The 9996-nt window shown below is 31.0% G+C and overlaps 1 long non-coding RNA gene across 1 annotated transcript; it reads left to right on the forward strand.

The window, feature by feature from the left end:
• The first annotated feature begins 7700 nt into the window (after positions 1-7700).
• Positions 7701-8294, forward strand: LOC133784524 (uncharacterized). Its single transcript, XR_009871386.1, has 2 exons — positions 7701-7870; positions 8029-8294. It is a non-coding gene; the product is annotated as an uncharacterized LOC133784524 (long non-coding RNA).
• Positions 8295-9996: the final 1702 nt, after the last annotated feature.

Genomic DNA, 9996 nt, shown 5'->3' on the forward strand with positions numbered 1-9996 from the left:
GAGTTTTAAAAAACTGAATCTGTGATTGGTATTAAATTTAAAAATATAACAGAAACTGAATACGTGTGATTTTGGAAAATAATTTCACAAAACTGAGAAAACAAGCTTTTCTCATTTTCAATTTTCCTTAACAAATTTTGAATACAAATTTGAATTTAATTTTTAAAAACAGTTTACCAATCAAAGATTATGATGAGTCCTACTAATTTCAAGTATTCAAAGTCATAAAATTGTATTCTAGTTAGATACCAATCAAGCCCTTACATATTGGTGACTTATTATATCAAGTCACTATATTATCACATCATCATAATTTTTAGTAGGCATTTATTAGTAATAATTATTTAAAAGTCTTCCATATATATTCGATAGTCTTCTTGCGTGAATTTTAGTGGCAACACTTTACTAATAAATATCTAGACATAATAATTTAGATAGGCTAGAAAGGTCAATTTTGGCGACTTCCAAAGTAATCAAATAAATTTGGAATTTTATTTGCTATGTGGAAATTAAGTAATTAAGATTAACAAAAGTCTTGTAGAGACAAAGTCTTTATATGCTGGTCGGCTTCATAATTATTATATAATTTCCCAATCAAATAGTTACACTTTTGCATTTTTCATGTTTTTTCTCGTTGCATCATTATATTTTCGGAACCACCACTACTAAAAAAAAAATATATATTTAGGGCTAGTTTTAGGACTCGCGGAGTTTAAGCCTTTTATTTGAGAGCCTTAAAAAATGTGGTTTTTTTTAGGACTCGCAATAAGTTTTATTTTTAATTTTTAAAAAATGAATTGGTACGATGATGTGATTAATAACATCTTGAGTAAACCAAATTTGAGTTTGCAGGAGGCTCAGCCGATGCTACTCAGCCAAGAAACTCAACTCCAGAAGTGGTCTGCGACAATAGTGGTAGATATTCAAGCTCACTCTGCCAATTTTGCTCAGACACACAACAAAAGTCGTTGATCCAGTCCTAATCGTGCCCATGGGGGTTTAATCCTGCTCGTGACCGAGGACGTACTCGTGGTCCATACAAAGGCAATGGTTCAAAACTGATTTGCTTATTTCTCAGATGATTTTAGATTTCAATGGCATGTTTGCTCTCAAACAATTGGGTTCTCTTCAATACTTTCTCGGCATAGAAGCCTATCATGATGCTTCTGTTATATACTTCCTCCAGTCCAAATATGTGGCTGATCTCCTTCTCAAAATCAACACGACTGGTGCAAAGGGCGGCTCTACGCCAGCTGCTCCTCGAGAGACCCTGTCTAGAAGTGAGGGGGAACCAATTGTTGACCCAAGTCTCTATTGCAGTACCATCAGAGCCTTACAATATTTGACCATAACAAGTCCCGACATTCCCTACATAGTGTCAAGCTTGATAGCTCCAAAAAGCATACTGTAATCGCTCAGTCTAGTACCGAGTCTGAGTATGGCGCATTAGCACATGTGGCTGGTAAAATTGCTTGGATTCAAACTCTTATTAGAGAAATGTGTATATCTATTCAAGGAATACCAATTATGGGTGCACTCTTAATCGTTATTATCTATGGTTACTTTAATATTAACTATTTGATTAAAATCAATGGTTTACATTTATTGTTGTTAATTAATATTTCTAAAAATAAATTTTGATTTTTTCAAAATTTTGAAAGGGTTACCTGATGAAAAATGTCTATTTATTATGAAAATATAATATTTGTAAATTTTTTATTTTTCAAATGTATATTAATTTTTAAATATAGTTAGTGTCTCTCATTAGTTGTAAAAATCATTAAGTATGTCAAAAAAATAACAAAATTCGAAATTAATATAGAAAAAAATATTTACCTATTAGTATCTTACTATATCAAGTCATTATATTATCACATCATCATAATTATTAGTAATCATTTATTATAAATAATTATTAAAAAGTCTTCCATATATATTCAATAGTCTTCTCGGGTGAATTTTAGTGGCAACACTTTACTAATAAATATCTAGACATAATAATTTAGATAGGCTAGTTAGGTCAATTTTGGCGACTTCCAAAGTAATCAAATAAATTTAGAATTTTATTTGCTATGTGGAAATTAAGTAATTAAGATTAACAAAAGTCTTCTAAAGATAAATTCTTTATATGCTGGTCAACTTCATAATTATTATATAATTTCCCAATCAAATAGTTACACTTTTGCATTTTTCATGTTTTTTCTCGTTGCATCATTATATTTTCGGATCCACCACTACTACAAAAAAGATTTTTTAGGGCTCGTTTTAGGACTCGCGGAGCATAAGTCTTTTATTTGAGAGCATTAAAAAATGAAGTTTTTTTAGGACTCGCAATGAGTTTTATTTTTAATTTTTAAAAAATGAATTGGTAGCCAAGGCTCCCATTGGAGCTCCGGTGACAGCGGCGGCGCCACCACCCTTCGACGCTGGTTCGAGAAAACAGTGATTGGCTTTTGAAACCTAAGGCTTGGGGAATGTTGTGGTGGTGGTGGTGGTGGCGGCGGTTCTTCATGGAACGGAATGTGGTGGCCGGATTGGAGGCAAAAAGTTTCGGACTCAATAGATTCTAACGAACACCAAAAATGAAATCTGATAACTTCTAACCCGATCCTTTGGTTGGGTTTTGCTCGCATGAAAGTGTTGAGTATGATGGTGGTGGTGGCTCGACTCACAACAACCCAAGGTGGTCGGAATCTCGTTGAAAAATTTGGGAAAACCCAAAATTGCAAGCTTCGTTGTCCGTCTTAGGTGGCGCGTGAAGGATCGAGCTCGCGGGGGTCGAAGCTTCGGTGGCCTCCGAAGCTCCCTGGCTGACTCGTGTTGCTGGTGGCAGCAGGGAAGGCAGTGGTCGGGCTCTGCAAAGTATTAGGCGAGAGAGAGGGAAGGAGACTTCGGGTTGTGGGAGAGAATCCGAGAGAGAAGAGAGAGAAAGATGAGGGGGCTAAGTGGGAGATAGGGTTTTTTTTTTTTTTTTAATTTAGTTATTAATAAAACTTTATTTTTTTTAGGACGCACATCATTTTTTAGGGCTCGCATTGCGAGTCTTAAAAGAAATTAAATAAGGACTCTCAACGCGAGTCCTAAAAAGTCTAGGAGATTGGAGGGAATTTGTGATTTTTTAAAATTCAAACTTTTATGACACACATAAATTTTTAGGACTCGCAATAAGTGTCCTAAAAAGTCCAAGAAGTGTTTGTTAAAAAAAATTCAAACTTTTAAGACACACATAGTTTTTAAGACTCGCTCTGCGAGCCCTAAAAGAAATTCTTTAAGGACTCGCAACGAGAGTCCTAAAAAATCCAAGAGCTGTTTTTAGGACTCGCATCTAGGTGAGTACCCTCAAATTATGTTTTTGTAGTAGTGCACTCATGGCTCGATTATATCAGATGCCACACTCAAAAAACAATTGAAAATATATCAATACAACTTTATTCTATTTATTGATCAATAGCAGCTATATTGTCAAAAGCCTTATTCTTTAATAAATATAAAACTCATCTAGTTAATTATAACCCATCTAGTGAATCATTGTAAAAGAATTGGTGAGTTAAAATAAAATGCATGATCCATATTCTTATTTAAAAGCCAATAAGTCAAAAACATTATTATTAGAGATACACAGATAATTAACAATATATGCAAATGTGTAGTCATGTTATCGCAAATGCTTTTGAAATTTTATCTGTCACAATGCCGTGATAAATAAGTCTTGATAATTATTGATTAATAAATAATATATATGGAAGAGTTTTTAATAATTATGTATTAATGATAATTATATATTCTTTTTTATTGAGTCATACTAGTTACATTTTTTGTATGTTATTAAAACTTTCCACAACTTGTTAATTTATAAATATAAAAAATTGAATTAACTATTTACCAAAACAATAATTATAATTATATTAATCCCTTTGATTTTATTTATTGTCAAAAATATTTTTTACCTTTTTAGTTGATAGATTTCCATAAAATAATTGTTAGCTTAATATTAGTCAAAAGAATCCACTTAAGTTTCAAAATATAATTAAAAAAATAACTAAAGTGTAATTAACATAATCAGCCTGACAAAAATGTATTTTCAAAATAGAGAGTACATCAGAGACCCAAAATAGTATGAAATCCACATTTTGGTATAGAAATTTTGTACAAATTAAATTTATTAGCTGCATTTTCCAAGTCCCACTACTTTTTTTTTTATTTGAAATTATGTCCCACTACTTGCTTCACTATGTTTATTAGAGTAATCCATCTTCATTTTTCAACTAGCTAGACAGTGGCCGAGGGGCCCTCCAATAGGAAAGAAACTTAAGACTTTTTTATAAAGAGTGTTGTTATTTCACATCTTAAAATGATCAACACCACATCATGTTACACATTGTTTAACGATATTATATAATATTAATTAAATTCAAATGTGTGAGACCTAATATTAAATTATACCAATAACATTACGTCACATCTATGATGTTGCTGCTTAGCAATTCACATTCATATATGTATATGTAGTGTGAACTTGTCATTCGTTTTATGATGATGATGATGATCATCGCTCTTATTCTAGCATCCAATCACTATTCTGTCACTGCAAGTCCGTACAATAATTTATTAGTAAGCTTTAGTTTTTATTTTAATGCATTAGCACATGTGGCTTGTGAAATTGCTTGGATTCAAACTCTTATTAGAGAAATGTGTATATCTATTCAAGGAATACTAAAGGAATACTAATTATGGGTGCACTTTTAATGATTACTATTCATGGTTACTTTAATATTAACTATTAGATTAAAATCAATAGTTCATATTTAATATTGTTAATTAATATTTCTAAAAATAAATTTTGATTTTTTCAAATTTTTGAAAAGGTTATTTGATGAAAAATGTGTATTTATTATGAAAATATAATATTTGTAAATTTTTCATTTTTCAAATGTATGTCAATTTTTAAATATAGCTAGTGTCTCTCATTGGTTGTAAACAACATTAAGTATGTAAAACAAAATAACAAAATTCAAAATTAATATGAAAAAAAATATTTACATATTAGTGACTTGCTATATGAAGTCATTATATTATCACATCATCATAATTATTATTAATTATTTATTAGTAATAATTATTAAAAATTCTTCCATATAAATATATATATATTCAATAGTCTTCTCGGGTGAATTTTAGTGGCAACACTTTACTAATAAATATCTAGACATAATAATTTAGATAGGCTAGTTAGGTCAATTTTGGCGACTTCCAAAGTAATCAAATAAATTTAGAATTTTATTTGCTATGTGGAAATTAAGTAATTAAGATTAACAAAAGTCTTGTAGAGATAAAGTCTTTATATGCTGGTCGGCTTCATAATTATTATATAATTTCCCAATCAAATAGTTACACTTTTGCATTTTTCATCTTTTTTCTCGTTGCATCATTATATTTTCGGATCCACCGCTACTACAAAAAAAAAAAAATTTAGGGCTCATTTTAGGACTCACAGAGCGTAAGTCTTTTATTTGAGAGCCTTTAAAAATGAGGTTTTTTCTAGGACTCGTAATGAGTTTTATTTTTAATTTTAAAAAAATGAATTAGTAGCCAAAGCTCCCACCGGAGCTCCGGTGATAGAGGCGGCGCCACCACCTTTCGACAGTGGTTCGAGAAAATAGTGATTGGCTTTCGAAACCTAAGGCTTGGGGAATGTCGTGGTGGTGGTGGTGGCGGTGGTTCTTCGTGGAACGGAATGTGTTGGTCGGATTGGAGACAAAAAGTTTCGGACTCAATAGATTCTGACGAACACCAAAAATGAAATCCGGCAACATCTAACCCGATCCTTTGGTTAGGTTTTGCTCGCATGAAAGTGTTGAGTATGATGGTGGTGGTGGCTCGACTCACAACAACCCAAGGTGGTCGGAATCTCGTTGAAAACTTTGGGAAAACCCAAAACTGCAAGCTCCGTTGTCCGTCTTAGGTGGCGCGTGAGGGATCGAGCTCGCGGGGGTCGAAGCTTCAATGGCCTCCGAAGCTCCCTGGCTAGCACATGTTGCTGGTGGCAGCAGGGAAGGCGGCGGTCGAGCTCTGCAAAGTATCAGGCGGGGGAGAGGGAAGGAGACTTCGGGTTGTGGGAGAGAATCCGAGAGAGAAGAGAGAGAAATATGAGGGGGCTGAGTGGGAGATAGGGTTTGTTTTTTTTTTTTTTTTTAATTTAGTTATTAATAAAACTTTAATTTGTTTTTAGGACACGCATTAGTTTTTAGGGCTCACGTTGCGAGTCTTAAAAGAAATTCAATAAGGACTCTTAGCGCGAGAACTGAAAAGTCTAGGAGATTGGAGGGAATTTGTGATTTTTTAAAATTCAAACTTTTAAGACACACATAAGTTTTTGGACTCGCAATGAGTGTCCTAAAATGATTCTTTAAGGACTCGCAATGAGTGTCCTAAAAAGTCTAAGAGGTGTTTGTTAAAAAATAAAATTCAAATTTTTAAGACACACATAGTTTTTAAGACTCGCTCTGCGAGCCCTAAAAGAAATTATTTAAAGACTCGCAACGAGAGTCCTAAAATATCCAAAAACTGTTTTTAAGACTCGCATCTAGGTGTGTATCCTAAAATAGTATTTTTGTAGTAGTGCACTCATGGCTCGATTATATCAGATGGGCCCACACTCAAAAAACAATTGAAAATATATCAATACAACTTTATTCTATTTATTGATCAATAGCAGCTATATTGTCAAAAGCCTTATTCTTTAATAAATATAAAACTCATCTAGTTAATTATAACCCATCTAGTGAATCATTGTAAAATAAAATGCACGATCCATATTCTTATTTAAAAGCCAATAAGTCAAAAACATTATTATTAGAGATACACAGATAATTAACAATATATATGTGACAATACCGTGATAAATAAGTCTTGATAATTATTGATTAATAAATAATATATATGGAAGAGTTTTTAATAATTATGTATTAATGATAATTATATATTCTTTTTTATTGAGTCATACTAGTTACATTTTTAGTATGTTATTAAAAGTTTCCACAACTTGTTAATTTATAAATATAAAAAATTGAATTAACTATTTACCAAAACAATAATTATAATTATATTAATCTCTTTGATTTTCTTTATTGTCAAAAATAATTTTTACTTTTTTGGTTGATACATTTCCATACAATAATTGTTAGCTTAATATTAGTAAAAAAAATCCACTTAAGTTTCAAAATATGATTAAAAAAATAATTAAAGTGTAATTAACACAATTAGCATGACAAAAATGTATTTTCAAAATAGAGAGTACATCAGAGACCCAAAATAGTATGAAATCCACTTTTTGGTATAGAAATTTTGTACAAATTAAATTTATTAGCTGCATTTTCCAAATCCCACTGCTTCTTTTTAAAAAAAAATTATGTCCCACTACTTGCTTCACTAAATTTATTAGAGTAATCCATCTTCATTTTTCAACTAGTGGCCGTGGGGCCCTCCAATAAGAAAGAAATTTAAGATTTATTTATAAAAAGTGTTCTTATTTGACATCTTAAAATGCTCAACACCATGTGAGGTGACAAATTATGGTCATTTAGCGATATTTCATAATATTTATAAAATTCATATATGTGGGACCTAATATTGAATTGCACCAATAACGGTACTTCACATACTTGTATGTTGCTCTTTAGCAATTCTCATTCATATATGGATAAGTAGTGTGAACTTGTCTTATGGTCCTTTGTCTCCCTCTTCTATATAAAGCACAAAAGATCGTAGCTAATTAAGTAATAAGAGATGGGGCTCTCTTCTGCCATTCGATTTATGATGATGATCATCATCGCTCTTATTCTAGCATCCAATCACTATTCTGTCACTGCAGGTACGTAAATATATATATATATATACAATAATTTATTAGTAATCTTTAGTTTTTATTTTAATTAGCAGCTGGTTTTTGTATGACTGCATCTTCTTTAGTTATTAATTTAATTTGACTTGTCCAAACATTTGTTTTGTTATTTGTTTGTTTGTTTGTAGATATGAAACCAAAAGAAAAAGTCATACCGATTAAGAGGTCACTTGCACCAGTTAATAACCAAGTTTGGAGACCAGTAACTCCACCTTCAGGAAATCCTGGGCACAATTAATCGAGTCATTTATATTTTGGCCGTTGTATTTTTATGTCATAGTGTTCTTGTTCGTACTTTTATTGTGTTCCTGTTCAGAGGTTTGAAAAATATTCTGAAACTTTTTATTTTGACTATGATGGTATTGTTTAATCATTAATTATGCTTTGTTTCGAATGGGAAGTTCTCTCTGTTGTAATTTCTCTTGTTTTATATATTAATGAAGTTTTTTTCTTTGAAAAAAAAAAAAAACTACTGCTGTCACCACCTTTATTTAAATTTTATAATTGACGAATTTTCAATTTTTTGGATCACACATAGTACATACCCAAATTAAGAAAATAGAGCAAAAAATATATAGTTAAGGAAAATATAATTTTTTATAAATTAAATATCTATATAATCCTAATAAATAAATAATAAATATTTGACTTATTATTTATTAGTTAATAAATTAATTATGCCGAAATTATTTTATTTTATTTCTTATTAATTCCTTCAACTTATTATAATGATCCATCCTTAAGTAGTATATATTACAAAGGAAGCGTAAATATTTATTTGGTACCCTGTATTTTATCAAAATAGAATTGATATCTTTTATTTTTTATAATTATCAATTAATACTTTTGCAAAACTACATACTTTGGTACGTATCTAAGTGTGTTGAATTTTTAATACTCCTAAATTACCCCTACTTTTAATAAATTATCTTATTATTATAAATTTTCGTTACTTTTAAATAATTTAAATATATTTTCTATATTAATAAAAAAAAATTCTGAAAAAAAGTTTACTTACAACTTTAAAATCATTTTAATAAAAAGAATTCAAATGATAGTTATTATTTTATTTAAAATGTATTTAAATATTTTAAAAAAATAACATTTAACTATAACTAAAAAGAATTGCAAACATTATTAAAAAAATATATAATAAAAGCAATTAAGAATGGGGAAGAGAGTGAAAAAAACGTTGGGCAAGATGACGAGTTCTAAAGGCTGAGGAAGACGACGACGACTGGGGAAGACGATGGTGTTCAGATTTGGTTCGTGGCTTGGGTTGGGGCCGAAGAAGAAGAGAACCGACAGCTGAGGAAGAGACTCTGATCGTCTGTGCAGCTGATTTTTTGTTGATAGGAGCTGCTCTTCTTTTACTTCTTCTCTGGAAGCTTCTCTTCTTCTCCTTCTGTGGGTCGATTTGATCATGACCTTAGTATGGGTATGGTAGAAAGCTTTTGGGTTTGTGATAAACTCGGATGTTTAATTAATATTTATAAAATTATAAGAATTTTATTACAATTCTTATATATTATGTTATAAAATAAGGTAATTATTCTAAATATAAAATAAAAATTAGATATTGTTTATAAAATTAAAACAAATTATTATTAAATTTGTACAAATCACACTTTCACATAAGCATGTCTTAGGAGGAAAGTTGCCTACGAGTGCACATACTTTTATGTAGGGCAGGGCTGCACATCGAGTGGGTTGGTTGGGTTCGGGTTTGTCGGGTTTCGGATGAGAGAAAGTAATACCAAACTCGCTCGAAATGCAGTCGGGGGTAGATGGGGTTCGAATCGGGTCGAACTATGGAACATCGGGTTCGGGTGGTGTCAGGTTCGAGTGGGGAAGAAGTGTAACTGAACCCGACCGAAATATACTCGGGTGAGGTCAGGTTCGGGTGGGCTCGAGTCTTTACTTGTTTATATTTCTTTTCCTTACAAAATTAAACTATTAACCATTTTTTTTTACAATTGGGTCAAGACTAAAAGTAAATTATTACAAGAGTAATTTTTTTTTATTTAAGACAAAAAGTAAAAAACTGAATTTTTTATTTAAATCTAGTTCGGGTTCAGATTACACTCCAACCTGAA

This window comes from Humulus lupulus, chromosome 6 (genome assembly GCF_963169125.1).
Source record: "Humulus lupulus chromosome 6, drHumLupu1.1, whole genome shotgun sequence".
Classification (NCBI taxonomy): Eukaryota; Viridiplantae; Streptophyta; class Magnoliopsida; order Rosales; family Cannabaceae; genus Humulus; species Humulus lupulus.